Source organism: Hemicordylus capensis, chromosome 4 (assembly GCF_027244095.1).
Source record: "Hemicordylus capensis ecotype Gifberg chromosome 4, rHemCap1.1.pri, whole genome shotgun sequence".
NCBI lineage: Eukaryota > Metazoa > Chordata > Lepidosauria > Squamata > Cordylidae > Hemicordylus > Hemicordylus capensis.
This window is the reverse complement of record NC_069660.1, coordinates 234,435,074-234,454,241: the sequence shown is the minus strand read 5'-3', so window position 1 is coordinate 234,454,241 and position 19,168 is coordinate 234,435,074.

The window sequence follows — 19,168 nt, the reverse complement described above, 5'->3', positions numbered from 1 at the left end:
CATCCATTTTGTGCAAGGTGAGTGGCAGTGAAATTTGTTGTTTGTGTTGTGGTGTCCCTAGTTACTCCAAAGTGGCTTGGGTTGTAGGGCCTCTACGGGTGCCAACCACCACCCAAACCACAAGGCGGTAGGGCACTCAGGTAATTTTTAAAGGAATTTTCGAGTGTTTAAGGTTTTGGTTTTTTCCTGGAATAGGGGATAATGGGGATTCAAAGTATCCCCATTATTCCCCATGGGTAGTGCCTAGGTGATCCAACATGGGTTAGATGGCAGGGCTCCATGATACCAACTACAACCCAACCCACAAGGCAGTAGGGCATTCAGGTTATTTTAAAATGAATTTTTAGGTATTGTAGATTCTCTGTTGTGACATAACTTTTTCCCCATAGGGAATCCCTATGAAAAAAAATGATGTCACAACAGAGAATCTATAATACATAAATATTCCTTTAAAAATAACCAGAGTGTTCTGTTGCCTTGCGGGTTGGGTGGTAATTGGCACCCATGGGGCCCTGCCATCCAACCTGCTTTGGAGCACCTAGATGCTACCCCAGGGAATAATGGGACTGCTTTAAATCCCTATTATTCCCTATGGCAGAAAAATGGTTTGAGCTCAAGCTAAACCACAGGGCAGCTCAAGCAAACTGTTACTCAACCTAGGGCACCGAGTTCTAACTCAAACTGAACCAGGGAAAATGATTTTGTGCACATCTCTACCCCCTTCCATCCTCATCCCCAAACGTATATCAGAAGGCTGAAAATCCAGTAATAATAATGATAGTGACTAGAATTTGTCCTCTGTGATAAGACTGTTATTGTCCCTGAATAACATATATTGTCAAGTTATGTTGAAGATTCTGTATGGTATACTAGGAATAATAGGTTATCAGATTGTCCCGGAATAAAGGCTCTTCACAATAGGGCTGCCTAAAAACAGAGCATAGCTGTTTCTTTTATGTCATCTGCAAATCTGTTATGAGCTTATGGTTAAATAATGAGTGCAACAGAGAGTTCAAGTGTCACTGTAACACAAAGATAACTTCCTGTTAACTGGGCAGAAGGGACCTTTTAAAGTAGTGGCTTTCCTATATTTAGAACAGTGGCTGGTGTCTGTCATGTGTTTCTGTTTAGATTGTGAGCCCTTTTGGACAGAGAACCATTCTCCTATTCCTTTTTTTCATGTAAACTGCTTTGAGAAAATATTGTTTCTTGAAAAGTGGAATAATAATGATATCTAATTTTTATCTTACATGTTGAAACCCAGTCCCAGGACATGGCTCATTATTACAGTAACCTCGCTGAAGCTAAGCAAGTCTACGTCTGGTCAGTACTTGGTGAGTGACTGCCTCGGAACTCCCCTGTACTTGGGACATAAATGTAATAAATCAATAAAGTAAAGGTTTGGGAATTAAATCCACCAGAAATTGGTGGAGAACCTTTTAGAAGCCAGATGGCTTACCATCAAAGGAGACCCAGAGTTAGGTGAGAGGAGGATTAAATAGACCCTGTTGGAAGAGCAATATAGACTGAGGCATTCCTGCAATAACAAGGAATTCATCTCCTACTGACAATGCTCTCTGACATAAGCCCTATTCAGACTTGATTCAAAAGATGCTGTACTTTTGTTTATCTAAAGCAGGGCTGGAAGTCCCACCTTGGCTCTGTCATTCATCTGGGCAGCATGCTCTTTGCAGCAGCGTTCATCTGAAGAGGTGAATGACATATCCTTGATGGTGGACATTTCCATGATCAGGAAGCTGGGATATTAATGTCTCCAGAAGAGCCTATGCTGAACAGAACCTTCTGGGAATCCAGTCAAATGATACTATTCTTCAAGGATTCTGTAATTTTCAGGAAAGATTGGTAAATAGGAACAACACAGCCTCAAAGAATCCTGGGGATTGCAGTCGGACACAACAGAGATCTCTATCCTGTATTGAAGCTTCTGTTGTATTTGAGAGAAGATAGAAGAGTTAAAAGAGGAGAAAGAGCTGGAAGGAAAATTGCACAATCCCCTGACTTGTGTTGAGCTGGCTGCTAAGAGACTAAAGAGAACTGCTGAGAGACTCAGAAAGAAGATGGATTCTGGAGGACTGTAGCTGCTGGAGACAATTATGGGATCACAAGTTTCTATAAGTGGAATAGCAATAATATATTATTAGCCTAAGGTTGTGGGGTTAAAGGAAGAAGTATGCGTCTTGATTTTTTCCCTTTTTTGGTCATCAACATTTTCTTAAGAAACAACCTAGTTTATGATTATTTAATATACCCAGATGCATAAAACCCAATTTCCATGCACGTGCATCCAGATGCACATTAAAATAAACCCTGCACTAAAGAGCAAATGAAGACATTTGGGCACTACAAAAATCACATTAGTATAATTTTCACTACATTCCACTTTAAAATACACACAAATGGCTATCAAGCCTCAACTGACCCCACACTTTTAAAGGACATGCACCAATATATATACACCTTTTAAGCTTGATGCGTGCATTTTGTGCTTCAGGATGCAGAAAGTTTTAAAGAGTTACCTCAACTATTGAACTTGATCTACGGAAGTACTACTAACAGCATTATTAGCCCTGCTATGGTGGTAAAATTAATTTTAAAAAAACAAAAAACTGAGAAGGGTTGCTTAGTAATCAATTTCATTCCTAATGAAAATCCCAGTGTGTTGAAAGTGAGGCAATGCACATTTTTTAAAAACCCTTGTGAATTTAACATGCTTTGACACCTTAAAGGCTTGTCAAAAATCATGGCTGCTTCAAAGGCATCTGTTTTCTAGCAATACATTATGGAGTATAACTTTGTCATTTTCCCCTCTTTGTAGTTCTGCTGACTACTAAGGTTTTTATTCCAGAAAAAAATATCAAAGAAAAGAGATAACAACAGCCACTGAAGGTAAATGCAAAATGGCATTTTAAATATTGCGTACAATGAAAATTAAAATAGTTGATTTTCTAATAAAGCCTGACTCCATATACTGCATTTATTTCATGTAATGATAAAGACAAGAGACCACAATCCAGAGACAGTGAAGAGCAGTTAAGTTTTACAAATCAATGTGGCCAGCTGCAGTTTCCATCACAGACCAAATAGTTGTGATGGCTCCATCACAGATCTGGACCATGATCTGGACCATGACATTAGGGGTGTGTGAGCCAGTTGGCTTGGACTCACAGGCTGGCTTGGGGGTAATACTTGTAAAGGGGACTTCAGCTAGGATTCCCCTTACAAATACTGTGAGATTCCCTAGTTTACGGAGTGGTGGGGGCACAAAAGGGGAATACTTACTGTTCATTGCCCACTGGTGGGGACTTGGTGGACAGTGGAGCTGGCTGCTGTGGCAGCAGAGACATGGGAGGCAGTGGCAGGGGCTGGGGAGGGGGCCACTGTGGATGCTGGTGTAGTGGTGGAGACATGGGAGACGGTGATGGGGGCTCCTCCAACCGCCCCACCAGCCTCCCAAATGACTGTCTGGACTGGGCCTCTGTGCACATGCCTTTCTAGAGGAAGGACATACACAGAAGCCCAAACAGTGCCGCAGTGGGCCCAGACAGTCATTTGGGATGTTGGTGGGCTGGTCGCAGGATCCCCCACCACCACGTCCCATGTTGCTGCCACTGTAGCAGCCTCCACAGTGGCCACTTCCACTGCCTTTCTGGCCTCATTTAAAGAGAAAACAAGCCTATCACTGTCATTTGGGAAGCTGGTGGGGTGGTTGGAGGAGCCCCTGCTCCCACCTCCCATGTGTCCATTGCCACAGTGGCCACTTCCACGATCCCCACTGCTGGGCAAAGAACAGTAAGGCTTCCCCTTTTGCTGCTCCCCGCTCCTTAAACTAGGGAATCCTGCAGTACTTGTAAAGGGGGATCCTAGCCAGATTCCCCTTTAATAGTATTACTCCCTCAGCCAGCCCACAAACCAGCCTGTGAGCCACAAGCCAGAGGGTAGTCTGGTTTGAACTTGGACAGGCATCTCCCCTTTGAGAGGTTGGTCTGGTTCTGGTCTGGTCTGGTCTGGACCACCCAAACTGGGCCAACTCGATGTCGAGCCTGACTCGATGCAAACTGGCTCTCATATCCCTACATGATACGGCAACAGGATAAAGCCTCTCTCCTTCCACACTATTGTTCCGGGTTGAGCCCTTCCTCTCAGAGTTGCTATTTAGTAAACACACATTAAGCATGTCAGGGCCAATGACTTTTTATAGATAATATGTAATTTGGCCCCTAGTTTTCTCTTGAAGCCTGTTATTCAATCAGTAAACTTCCGACTGAAGAGTCAACAGGATGATTCAAATGAAGGCTCAATATTGAGTTCACTCTATGGCCGCATTCACTCCATGGCCACATGTTAGGGGTGTGCGTGAACAAGAACTCATGGTTCAGTTCAAATTCAAATTCAGTTTGAATCAAACTGTGTCTGCTGAACTGGTTTGGTTCAATTGCTTGGCTGGTCTGGTCCGTTTGACCGAATTGGTTCAGTAGTTCAGCTATGCTTGTAAAGGGGTGGGGAAATATACAAAGGGGTGTGGGGTGATAAAAATAATGTAAAGTACTTTTTACCAGACTGCGCAACTGCTGGCATCACCACTCGCCCCCTCCCCAGAGCTGCCCGAACACATGGAGGTCCATGTTTACCAACACAAATGGCCTCCCGGCATGCACAGAGGCTGCAACCATGCTGCCACTGCATGGGTAACTTGGTAAATACAGACATCTGTGCACTTCAGCAGCACCAGGGATGAGACGAGTGGCGCCGGTGCCGAGGACAAGGCAAGCAGGGCCGGCAGTCACACCAGCCAGTACAGAGTACTTTACATTGCAGCATTTGCAATGAAGGTTCACATTGGTGTTTGGAGAGGGAAACCATAGGTCGCTTGGGCATGAAACAGCAATTCCTTCCATTCAGACATAAAGGGATTCATATTTCTGCTCCATTTAACTGTGGTTTGGTGTTATGTGCAAATGGGGCCTACAATTCTGGGTTGCAAACATTTCCTTAAAATCTGGTACTTTGGCTTGTGAATTAGCCTCCTTCATGAAAGCTACCTCTTTTTTTGCTATAAAGTCAAGATCAGATTCTGGATCATGCATTATGATATTCATATTAAAATAAATTTATTTACATGCTTTGTCTTTCATCTATGCCATTCCGGCTCTGATTGTTTTTTGGACATGGACTCTGTGACTTTTTTTGTGTGTCTTTGTATCTCCTTAAATATAGTTCATCTTTGTACAACTCAGCGTATGGTCTAGGGGCACATGATGCAGCCATCTTGCCGATGGCTTGGTGTGTTCAGTGGCTGGATGGGAGACATGTGCCACCTTTCAGGATGTGGCCATAGCTGAGTGTTAGAGCACCTGCTTTGCAAGTTCAATCCCAGGTTCAATCCCTGGACTCTTCCGAACCCTACCTGGCATATCCAGGTAGGGTTTATAAAGATTCCTGCCTGAAGCCTTGGAGAAGCTTTTGCCAGTCAGTAGTCAATATTAAGATATATGGACCCACAATCTGACTCAGTATAAGGCAGCTTCCTATGTTCCTATATTTCTAAATATCAGAGCATTTGTAGAATAGTGGCTACCAGACTGAGCTATGATTCAGGAGGTCCCTGGTTTGAATTTCATCTCTGCCATGAGCTCACTAGATGGCTGCTCTTTTTCAGCCTCTCTCGCTCAATCTGCTATATGGGAATATGGTATGGTGATAATACTTTACAGCAAGATGGCCTACTTTACAGGACTGTTGAAAGGATCACTGTGAGGTCACACACACACAATCAAAAATGTGTTCTACCTGGGTTTGGGAGCTGTGTGTGCTCCCAATTTTCGGTTGCAGGGAAGCAAGGTAGGAAGAAAACATGGGTAGCTTTTCCTCCTACCTTGCTTCCACAGAATCACTTCTACCCAGGTTTCCTTCTTACCTTGCTTCCACATAACTGAAAATTGGGAGCACACAGAGCTCCCAAACCTGGGTAGAACACAGTGAGGCCATTCTCATGAGCAGTAAGAACCAGGCTAAGGGATCTCAGTCCAGTTCCTGCTGCTTGTGTGCAGCAACAGGAGCTGCATGGCTCCCTGCAGCAGCAAGCCCGTGTACACTTAACCTGAGTTTTGGGTGCGAGAGCCGCAGTGACTCATGAGTAAACCCCCAACGGGGCAGCTACAACAATCCTCCCAATGTCGGGAGGCTCCCCAGAATGCTCCGCACACTTGTGCAGGGATTTCTGGGACTTCCATGGACCGGAAAGCCCCCCAACCCCCCCCCAACCAAGTCTGTGACGGAGCGAGTAATCATCTGGGCAGCCGATCCAGCCTCTCAGGGAGGGCTCCCTGCTTGTCTACAGGGAGAGTGGGTTGGACCTGCTCTTCCCGCAAACCCCATTCAGGCTCTACACACGGATCTTGTGTAGAGCCTTCATTTTTGATTGTGTGAATTATCTTAATGTATGTGAGCAAAGCACCTCACATTATAATATTTCGTATTTATATAGCACTTTTTGACTTCAAGTCAAAAAATGCTATATAAATGCTAAATGTTATAATCAGGGTCTTGGTCTTAATGCTGTGAAATGTTTCATTTTCACCTGTTCCTCTTCTGAACCGAGAAGTTAAAAACGTGTAATAATTACTGACCACAGTTTATGCTTATAATGCATATTTTGTTGCATCATCATTTATAGAGTGTAGCTAGTGAGCTGTTTAAATATCAATGAATGTAAAAGAAAAACACATTGTAATCAGAGATTATCTTCTCCATTTAAACAAATATATATCATTGTTTGAAAAAAAAATTAAATTCTCCAAATATTGGTAAAACAAGGAGGAGCCCCAGGGATTTTCATAGCTTTCTGCCAACAAGCTTATGAAGATCCAACACTTTGAACATATTTCACTCTGATTCCCTGTAGCTCAGCTTTGATATTTTATACAATTTTCGGGTGAGTAGGGTTGAAGGAATGTAGGACTGCAATATGGGCTAGGTTTGAAGGAAACTTAACAGTTTTGCTGGTTTCAAAATAGATTTCTTAGTTGTCAAGAAAAAAGAACACTTTGCCACCCAAGGGCAGATTTAAAAGGATGTTTTTTCTTCATGAAAAGGGGAAAAAATAAGTACTTCTGACTACATTTGTCCTTTAAAAATGTACGTAAACAATTTTTCTACTGCTGGGTATGACTATTCTAAGCTAGACATTTCATATAGCAGTTTTAAGAAAAGACCTTTATTTCCTGGATAGCCTGAATGAAATGGACAGAAAGCATGCAACCTTTTGATTTTCTCATTTATTCAAGTGTTTGTTTGAGCACAACTGGCTGGAGTGGGCCTACATAAGCCATTTTCATGTGATTATATCTATCGATGTAGACATGCTGGGACCCTGCTGGGTCTGCCCCTGATTTCCATGCATGCAAGTTGGGACATACTTTTGTATGTGGAATAGTGAACCTTGCAGAATGCAGCATGTTGCAGAGTAAGTAAGTAACAAGAAGCCAACTATAACTGAGAAACAAGAGTTTCATCATTATTACTAACTAAACATAGGCTAAGAAAACAACAAACAGAGGCGCTTCACACAACACGTGCGAAGCGCCTGACAGGATTCTGCTGGGAGAGTGGGCTTAGCCCACTCTCCTTGCAGTTGAGCAGCCGCTCCATCACAGAGCCACCGGAGGCTGCGCGGATTGGGGGCCATGTGGCTCCTGGAAGTTCCAGGATGCCCCGTGCAAGAACGCGAAGCATCCTGGACAGACCCACGAGCCCAAGAGGCTGCTTGAAGCCCTATGCTGCTTGCAGTCTCCTGGTCGAGGGTCTACTTAAGTGTCAATGTGCACCATGGTGACACACCAGCAAAGAAATGACGTTAACAGAGTGCTAGCTCCATTAACCTCATTTAAGGAGAGGGTGTTCTAGGTGGGCTAGCCACCTTGGTAGCACTGGGCTCACCTGTGAGCCTGGTGGTTCCCACGATCAACAGAAAGTGGGCTAAGCTCCCTTAGCCCGTTTTCCATTGATCATGGGAATAGCCTCACAGTCTCTTATGCAGAGAGAGAGAACCTCTCAGTTTGAATTCAAGGCAACAAGTAAGGAGCAGACAAACAAACAAACACTGTGACGCCATCCCCAAGCATAGATACATTTAAACAGAGAAGCATGTCCCATGCAAATAACTGAGACTATGGAAAAATCCCAGTGCAGGGTGCCTGTTCCCATGAAGAGTCTGTACAGATGTACTGTATATGCATAGGCCTAGTTCCATCTTTCTCATCAAGTGGAGGTTGGGGAGGCAGGAGCATGGCCACAATCCCTTCTTCCCTTATCCCTTCTTCACATTCCTATATTCACTGTTATGATCCTAATGGGAGGAGAGCTTGTCTTGTGGTAGTAAGTATGCATGGTTTCTTTTGTTAAGGGTCCACCAAGGGTCCACCCTTGTTTGCATTTGAATGGGAGACTACATGTGAGCATTGTAAGATCTTGCCCTTAGGGAATGGGGTCACTCTGCGAAGCATCTGCATGCTTGCATGCAGAACAACCCAAGTTCCCTCCCTGACATCTCCAAGATAGGGCTGAGAGAGACTCCTGCCTTCAACCTTGGAGGAGCCGCTGTCAGTCTCTGTAGACAATACTGAGCTAGATGGACCAGTGGTATGACTTAATATACAGCAACTTTTTATGTTCCTGTTCCTAACTACTAGTAGAAACTAGCATTAATTCAGGGTTTTCTGGTGACGTGATTGAAAGTGTGTCCAGTTATCTCTTTTGCAGGAGGTCCTTGCTAATGAGGCCTAAAGTGGTAGACTGGCAAAGGTGGCAAATTGGCTCCTGGGGGCACCTCACTTCCAGCTAGACTCGATATTGACACCAAATGTTTTTTGCATGGGGCCAGTTGCTGCTTTTCATCCTCCTCCCTTCCTGTTTTGTCATGTCCTCTGCCTGCCCAAAGAGGGATGGGAACGTTGGAACAGCAGAACATGATGAAACACCCTCTCTGCTGCTCCAATTCCCTACCCTATTATGCTTTCTGATGTGGTGAGTAAGAGAAGGAGAAGTGGCAGCTGCCCTCCCACACCAGATGGGGGAAAGTGAGGCTCCCTTTGCCTGCAAGGATTTGTAAGGGTTGGAACTCAAGCTCCCAAAATCGACATGCAAAGAGGGAGGTCTCAGGCAACCTTCCATCCTCATGTAGACGTCCTTTGCAAGGGAGCTTACAGCCCAACTGTTGCTAAGCCTTTGAAGAGGCTTTGAAAAAGCATGAGAGGAGGGACTCTTGACAACTTGTCCTTCCTTTCACAGAGCCCTTGCAATGCCTTCAGAGGGAGGTTGCCAGCAGTTCTTCCGTGGTCTTTCAAAAGCTTGCAAGGGTTAGATCTGGACCTTGCAAGGAACACAGGGAGAAAAAGGAGGTTGCCAGTAACCCTTCCTCCTCTTTCTGCATTCTTGCAAAAGCCATGCCAGGGTCAGCTCCAGCCCTTGCAACCCTTCGCAACAAGTGCAGGGAGATGAGGCTGGTTGCCAGCTCTTTACCATCCTGCCCCTGCCTTAAGGGAGGAGAGCTGGTCTTATGGTAGCAAGCATGACTTGTCCCCTTTGCTAAACAGGGTCCGCCCTGGTTGCATATGAATGGGAAAATACATGTGTGAACACTGTAAGATATTCCCCTTAGGGGATGGAGCTGCTCTGGGAAGAGCAGAGGGTTACAAGTTCCCTCCCTGGCTTCTCCAAGATAGGAGAAGATTTTTTAATTGAACCAACGAACTACCAAAGCATACAGTATGTTACAAAAGCACAATTATATACAAAGTGGTTGTTTGTACATCATATATCTACAAAGATTTACAAACAAGGATTTGGTAACCCACAGGGTTATAACACGGGCGGGGGGAGTGGATTACAAGGCACATCAGGTAATTGGGGGTGGGGGGTGGGTTACGTTCAACGTCCACAATTTGTCCCACTGCTGTTTAGAACAGATACACTTGTCTTTTTGCACATAACCATACAAACTTTTTCCAGAAGAAATGTACTGTCTCATCTACGTGGACCTCTTGGTCACATTGTCCCTCTCTATTCTCCCTCCCGGGAAGATCTCACAGGGAGGAGGGATAGAGACTGAGAGTCCTCACAGATGGGGTTCTTTCTGAATCCTGATCAGGATCGGATCCGGGGCAAAAACATAAAGCAATGGGCTCAGTGGGCATCCTTGGTGGACACTCAAATGCAAAGCGATTGGGTTGCCCCGCCATCCATTAATCTGTGGTGTCCCCTTTGCATTTGTATAGAGCAGCTGTATCCAGGTAACGGAGAGGTGTGGTATACCTTTAGCTTTCAACAATGTCCACAGGTAATTGTAGTTCACTTTGTCAAAGGCTTTAACTTGATCTAATAAGAGGAGGTGACCTTTCCAACTTTGATTCTGTATAGAGTAAAAAAGTTCTCTCAGCAGGCACAATGAGTCTGTCATCTTTCTTCCCGAGATGGCACTTGTCTGCAAGCTGTGGACCAATTTAGGGGCCACTTTCATCAATCTATTATTTAGGATTTTTAGCATAAATTCTGTAATCGATATTTGTGAGGGTCATCGGCCTCCAGTTTTGTGGTAAAGTGGTGTTGCCCTTCGGGGGGGGGGAATTAAAAGGCCATCACCAAATGACCTATTTAAACGCCCATTGTCTAGGACAAAATTAAATAATTTTACTAAGACTGGTAGTAGCTGGTCTGCGTAAACCTTATAGAAAGGCCATGTCAGACCATCAGGCCAAGGGGCCGATGTGTTCTTTCCCACTGAGATAACCACTCTGACCTCGTCTATCATTACAGGATGGGTCAAAGAGCCCCTTTCCTCTTCAGTGAGGGAATAGCCGAGACCATATTCATTCAAACTGCAGAACCTATCTAGATAAGATTTAATGTCCTTTACAGAAATATCCTTCAATGCATATAAGTTTGTATAAAACTGGGCCATGTTCTTTAACATATCGTGTAGGTCGGCCTTTAGTGGGCTACTTTCATCCGATGGCAGGCCTTGGAATGTCAAACTAGATAGATGCATCTTGTCCTTTGCCCACTCCCCCTCTTCAACTACAGATCCTTTGAAGCAATACAGCTTATATTCCAAACGCCTGTGCCACAGCTAATTTAGAAATGTCCTGATTGTCTCTTTGTAGCGGCGGCGTGATTCCACATCGAAGGGTTCTCCCCTGTTCATCTTATCGATGATCCTCAGAAGCTGGGTGACCACTTTCTGACCCCTATCTTATATGTCTGGCTGGTTACTGCCCTAGAACGGCAGCCCACCCTCTTTTTAAATGTCTCCAAGGCTCCCAAAAGTTCATCTTCTCTGAGGGATCTGTCGCTTCAGTTCTGATATAAGGACACCTTTGAGATATTCATCACTTAAAATTTTAGGGTGTAATCGCCACAAGGGTTTACCATGTGGAATAACTTCAGAGAGATTACAAATAAATCCCACAGCCGCATGGTCTGACCATGGGGTAAGTACTAGTTTACACCTGTAGACTTCAAAAGAAGGGGGAGACCAGAGTCTATCTAGCCGGCTAGCTGATCTTGGGTAGCAATATGTAAATTTGACTCCAGATTTAAATTTATGTCTGTACTGTGATTTAAAAACCTCTTCGTGGCGGATTGGGGAAAAATCCAAATCATTATATACCCCCAAGGCCTTATCATCTAAACCCAGAGTCTCACTTAGAAAATGTTGGAGAGCTTTTTCCTCACTTGTTAGAGAGGGATTTGAGGGGGAGACTGGGAGGCCACCCGAAAAGGCTTTCCTGTCGCTTGGTTGGGCTCTGTTATTAAAATCCCCCACAATCAGGAGGTGGCGCTTGGTGTCACATATATCTTTCAATTTAGCCCAAAGAGCCTTCCTAGGGTGTGATTGTACTGGGGTGTATATGGCGCAGAGTCTGAATGCTTGGTCAAACCTCTGAGTGGTTGCCGAGCTTGGGTCACCCCTGAAAGTAAAGTCTACATACATTAGTCTGCCCTGATCAATTTCCAATACCCTTTTGATTTTGAGATCAGGTCTGTCTTTAAACAACATCGCTACCCCTGCATTGCCGCTCCCATCGTAGGACCAGAAGGATGGGCCCACTGTCCATTGCTGTTGTGCTGAAAAACAGTGGCTCTCATTCTCGAAATGGGTCTCTTGAAGGACATAGATGTGATAGTTCCACTTTGTTAAAAAGTGTAGTATCTCTTGCCTACGATTTGGTGACCTTAATCCATTGACATTCCATGTAAGTATATTATAGGAATTGGCCGTACAAGCCATGATAGGAGAGTGTTATGTGTAAGGCAAGGACCCATTCAGACAAAGAGTTGCTGTTCAAGTAGAAGCAAGGCAATAGAGTGGTAGGCGTTTGTTCCTCAGATCTCAGATCATGTCAAGTAGAGTTCAAAGGGGGTTATCGGGTTTATTCAACCCTTACCTCCACGTCTTCCATGATAACAGCATTACCTCCTACCCCTTCCATATTTACTTCACATGAAAGTGTAGACCTACTCTGAGGCAGATGGGCCCCAGGGAGGGTTGGTAAAGGGGAGGGGATTTCAGGTTCAGGGATGGGAGGCAAGACAGGGTGGTTTGGGATCAGACTAGACCCATTCTTTCTCCCAAGTTCCTAGAAGGCCTCTAAGGGCTGTTCTTTTTCTCCATTTTCATCCCAGCTCTTTTTAAGGTCTGTCCCTTCTTAACTAACATAATCTCTTCCCTCATGGTATTATCATCAGTAACACCATTTTCGGCTAAGGTAGTTACTTCGTGTCCCTGTCAGGAGCCCACTACGATGCTTTTGATTTGTTCCATTTCCTCATGTATATTTCTTATCATTGAAAGCTGATAGCTGTAACTCGAGTCTATCGACTTAAGTTCTATGGTATCTTCTATAATCTGGGCTAGGACTCGGTCCAATTTTTCCACATCGAGGTCTTTCTCCTCTGAAGTTTGGATTGATGGGGCTAAGAGAAATTCCTGCCTGCAACCTCAGGGAAGCTGCTGCCAGTCTGTGTAGAAAATACTGAGATAGATGGACCTATGGTCTGACTCAGTATATGCCAGCTTCCTATGTATCTGTTTCCTATGTTTCCCCCCTCCCCTGTCAAACCTTGAAAGGGTGTCCATGGTAAGGAGAGGCTGCTGGCAAGCATGCAGCTATCTTCAACCAATGATGCAAGGAGCCAGGGCTTGCCCCTTTGGGGAGAGTAGCACTCCCCCCCCATTTACTCCCAGGTACATGGGTACAGGATTGCAGCCTTTGCCCACTCACCCTGGACAAAGTCCTGTGCATGCCCATGGAGAGTGGGGCTGGGGTGAAAGGGTATTTGGCCTTGCCTTTGACACACCAGAAGCTTGGGCTGCCCCTGATCTTTTGAGACAGGATGGAATTTGTTTTCCTTTTAGTTATGTATGTGTGTGTGTGTGCCAACTCAGTTGATTTTGCCTTTTAGAGATTATTGGACCATAGCCTGAGATAGTCCAAACAATCTAACCTGTTAATAGAGAGACACAGGTTTTGGGAGGTATAGAAATATTACAAACAAACAAACAAACAAACAATATTATGAAGAAGACAGTGGCAGACATGCTGCACACTGAAATGTCAAAGTTAAGGACCCACCAGGCTGCTGCACAATGTGAAAGGCAACCCTGACTGTGTTGTGCAGCAGAGCAGCTACTACTGTTGGAAGCAATGGGAATAGCAGTGCAGCTCCCCAGAAGCTGTTGCACAACATTACCAGGGCTGCCTTTCATGTTACAGAGCAGCCCTGGTAACGTAGCAACCTAACACCGAAGTTCCATTGCATAGCATGTCAGCCACTAAGTGTTCCTTATGGTGTTTGTACCTGCCTATCTAATGAAGAATAAGAGAGCTGTTGGACTAGAGCAGGAGTAGGCAAGCTTGGCTGTCCAGCTATTGTTGAACTAAAACTCCCGTCACCCCCAGTTTAGATGGGAGTTGTAGTTCTGCACCAGCTGGAGAGCCAAGGTTGCCTACCTCTGTCTAGAGAATCCATATTGCTTGTTTGGTATAGTGAGTGAGAGAGAGTGAAGTATCCGGGTGAGGCTGGTCTAGTTACTTCTCCAGTAGCGAGAGAAACATGGCTTATGTTCCTGAAACTTGATCAAAAGAATAGGCTTTAATGGAATGGGTCTTATGTACAAATCTCTAGATATGGGTGGTGTACATTTGCATTCCTTAGGTTAATTAGATATATATGACTGGATTTTGAACTACCAAAATTGATGTAATTGCTCAAGATATCTATGGCTAACCTGTATTTATGTCTTAATGTATATTTCATAGGCAGAAAGTATTGATGCTTTAGAACTTTGATGCTGGAGAAGACTTTTGAGGATACCATGGACAGCCAGGAAAACAAACAAATGGATCATAGAAGAAAACAATCCCAAATTTTCACTCGAGGCTCAAATTACCAGGCTCAAATTATCATACTTCGGACACATTATGCGAAAACCCAGCTCCCTTGAAAAGTCCAAAATGCTGGGAGAAGTTGAAGGAAAGAGAAGAAGAGGATGATCAGCAGCAAGGTGGATAGACTCAATTATGACAACAATGAATGCACCACAGAGAGACCTTAAACTTGGACAAGTTGAAGACCATCCTGGAGAGAATCTATCTCTGTGGTAGCTAAGAGTCGACACTGACTTGACAGGACTCAATCAATCAATCAATCAATCAATCAGTCAATCAATCAAATTGATGTAATTGCTCAAGATATCTATGGCTAACCTGTATTTATGTCTTAATTTATATTTTATTGGCAGAAAGGCATGACTTCAACCTTAAAGAATGACTACATTCTCAATTGAAATTAAGAATGATATACTTTATTGAGGGAACATTTCTGGTCACTTTTAAAAGGTACTTCAAATCTATATAGAAGATAGGCAGATAAGTGGCTATTAGCCATCATACCTAGATGAAAGCTCTATGTTCAAAGCCAGAATACCATTGACTACCAGGTACTGGACTATCAGATGATAGCTGTTATGAATACGAATATTACGAATATTTATATACCACTTTTCAATGAAAAGTTCCCAAAGCAGTGTACATAGATATACAAACAAATATATAAACAAATAAATAAAATGTCTCCCTGTCCCCAAAGGGCTAACAATCTAAAAAAAGAAACATAAGATAAACACCAGCAATAGCCACTGGAGGGATGGATACTGGGCCAGCTGCTCTCCCCCTGCTAAATAGAGAATCACCACTTTAAAAGGTTCCTCTTGCTCAGTTAGCTGTTGCCTTCATGGCATGCTCATAGGCTCACCTGAGGCATCTAGCTGACTCCTGTTTTAAACAGGATGTTGGAAAAAAATGAATCCTTTTCAGTCTGCTCTAGCAGGGCTCTAATGTTCTTAGAATGTGTTCCATATTTCTCTTTCTCTCTCCTCCCTGCCAACAGTTCTGTACAATGACTGTCTTACAGCTATAAATGTTCCTCTGATTTCTTTTTATTATTAACACAGAAGTTTTAGCTGAGGATAGAATGTAAACTTGCATTATTTCTTATTGGCAAAGCTAGGATTTTAAGCTGGCCTTTTATGGAGAGATGCATGGTCCCTACGGGCAATTCTTCAAAAGATTCTCTGAGCTGTGTTTCTAAATTACTTGGCTTCCTTTGAAAATATCACCCCGATGTTGCAATTTGATATATAGACTGAACGATTGGTTCTACCTTTCCATCTGTCTAAGACACAATGCATTAATGATCTGATTTACCTACTTTCTGTTACACTCTGCTTCTTGTATTTAAGTCCCATCTGTAGTACAAATTAAAACAATCATTCAAATAAGACCAGATTAAAAGCTGTGGGGGCCAGTACAAAATATTAGTTTGGGCTTCCACAGCTATCTTACCCATTTGATTGCCATTGGCCCCACTTCATATATGAAGGATGGGAGGTGGAAACTGTTATCCTTTTACCAAAGAACCATTTCCATGCAGATACAACATCTTCTCCAAAATTGAGAACATTCCTTTGCTGTTAACTTGCCACTGCAAGCACCTTTGCTGCTACCTTTGTTGCTATGGTGCCACCAAATACAGCTGGCATATTTCTTACCAAACAAGGGAACTGTTCTATAATCCCTGTATCTTTCACTAATATGGCTGCTATTATAAATGGCAAATCAACACTAGTAGTGTGCATCGTAGACTTGGCAAATAATATTGCCAATGCATTTAATGAATATGATAATTCTTTGAAATATCCTCTTCAGTTATAATTAATGCATTTGCAAATATTCTTTTTCAAGTCTGCCAGATGTCAGAGCTTTCCCCATCACTACAATATAAGTCCTTCTAATGCAAAGAAGGAAATTGGTTGAGGTGTTCTAGGTCTCAAAGGGGATACACTTGAACAAGTGAAGACAAGGGCATTCCTGTGCACGAGGACCTAAGGTGGGCCAGGGAGTGCCCCAATGGCATGACCTAATAGGCAATAGTAGGTTGGGATGCTGGTCGACTAGAGGTCACACAACACTAAGAGGAAAAAAGGGACAGAAAAATCGTACCCATTAACCACTTTGATAAATGGACATGGATAAACTATGTATGGGGTAAGCATTACTCATCGTGAGCTTAAGTAAACAGTCCATGTGAAACTACATCTTATTTTCTAGAACATCTCATATCTCAATTCCATTATGGAACTTTGCTGGCAATGAGGAATAAAGCAATGTAAAGATTGCAAAATGGGCTGTATAGCCTTATAACATTTATAGAGGTGGCATTATGAATGCTAGCTGTCTCTGCAGAATTTTTACATGAAATGAAGTGAAGATTCTGATGAACAGTTCTGTGTAACTGAAGATGGAATACTTAAGGCTTCCCCATTCTTTTCAAAGGTGACCAAGGTGTTCTATTAATTATAGTGTGGCCTCCTTTTTAGGAGGTTTTATCTTCATATTTAAATTTGAGAACTATCAGGTCATGTTGCATCTTAAATGTGATTCTGGAGCAACAAGACCTGAGCCAGGTTGATTATACAGAGATGCAGTCTTGCTCTATTTGTTGGATTCGATGATGTCTGTTGTCTTCATTGCTCTGAGTTTCTTCCTGGTAAGGACTGAAGCTGATGACTGCTTCTAAGGTTGGATTTGCAAGGATGCTAAAGCCCATCATAAAACCTCAACGTGTTCCATTTCCTCTACTGACTTCTTTTCCTCTCTAGCTCTGACCCCTTTTCTGGAATTGGAACCAAGTAGAGGAGTTGCTACCACCCACTGCTAGCCTGACCCTGTAGCCTGCTGCTATACTGCTAGTCCTAGTAAAGGTACATTACATACAGTATATATATCACACGACCTATCTGTATTTCTTTCTGCCCCAACCAATCCTTGTGATCATAACTAGTTCCAGGGCTTCTGCTTTAGCTAATGTAGACATTTACAGTGCCTTAAAAATTAAAACACCAGCTGTTTCTTTAAAATCTTAAGAGCATGGGGAAGATCCCTGACATTCCTCTTCAAATTTCAGTACACTTTTAATAATCATGAACTTTACCCAGTAGTTTACTCACATCTCCTGCACACCAGATCAACCCTGGAGATTACCAAAGGGGGCCAAGCAGCATTGTTGGTGTCTTGAGCTAACTGGTGGTCTCCCCTTGCTCTTTCATTACTGAATTGCAATGGATTCCCACAGGAGCTGAAAACTGCAAAACATCCACAATCCAGAATAAAGGAATAACATTGTGATAGAGGCAGCTTGAAATAGAAATACTAGATTTATATTCTACCCAGAGTTGTAATCATAAGTGTTTCACCCTGTAATGCATTTACAGGTTCTAGAAATCAAAACAGACATAAAATCATCACAAAATAAGGAATCTTACCATGTTTTCCTTGAAGGCTCCCCTCCTCCTTTGAATGGAGCAGGTTTATTATGGAAGAGGAAGTAATAATATTTTCAATTTGATATGGGTAAGACATCCATGCTTGATTCCTGAGAGACATTTATGTAACGTTGTTGTTGTTGGTTGTTGTTGTTATTGATCTGATCACATATGAGGACTAATATCCCCACTGTTCTCCCCTCCACCCCATTATAACTATTAATAAAATCCAAGCATATTGATTGCCTGAATATTTGTTTTATGAGTCTATTGAATAACTCTGTTTAAGACCAAACAAGCAGAATTTTAAAATCCAACTTCCTCTAAATCAGCAACTTTTTGAAGCAGAAGTTGCACTTTGATTGGCACATCAATTTTGAACAGTTTAATTCATCAGTCGTCTGCCCAAGCCCAATATCACTGGATTTTACTTTAGACAACCACACACATTAATTTTCACACTGAAATCCACTGAAACAAAATACTATATATGCTGATGTTTGGTTGCTACAAGAGGCAGTTCTGAGACAAAAGGTGCCAGATAGCAGTTGGTCCTAGCCAGGCAGTTGGAGGGAACCTTTTGAATCAGAGAGGTGATTCAAGGTAACAAGTTAACTTTTTTATTTTTCAAAAAAGGTAAGTATATTAGAGAAAGGTATAAAAATTCTTCTTAAAAACAAGCAAACATGCACAGATACACACACGCACCAAAGTAAATCTGCTTCACCATTTTAGTTAGTTTCTATAATCAACTAAATAGGTCTACAATTCTTCTGGACCTTTCTTCTCTATCAGCCTCTCTTTCAGCACACATGCTCATGCGCTCTCGAACTCTCTTTGAATGCTTGACCTATTCTCTGGCCCTAGTTTATATGTCCTCACACTTGCTCACCCACCAACCCTTAGACAATCAAGAGGGCAGTATTGGTTTCATTTCTTCTTATCCCCTTAGTTTCTATTTTTTCTCCTCTAAGGCATAAGCTGTGCTCCAGCCCTAAGTTTCTGTTCCTTGGCTAATTTTCAACTTTTCGTAGAAACTGACCAACTTTTACACATTTACTTTTTTAAAGGTGTCACCATTTTACAACTAAACACAATCAAATACAAACTGGAGGAACCTGTTCTGTACTTCCACAGTCATCATTGCAGACAAAACAATCCAGTTTTGTGTTGGATTTTTGTTTGTTTGTTTTAAGAAAAGGGATTTGAGACTTTGGCATGTATGCCCAGTACACAGACCAATTTTCTTACTTCTGACAATAGGTACTC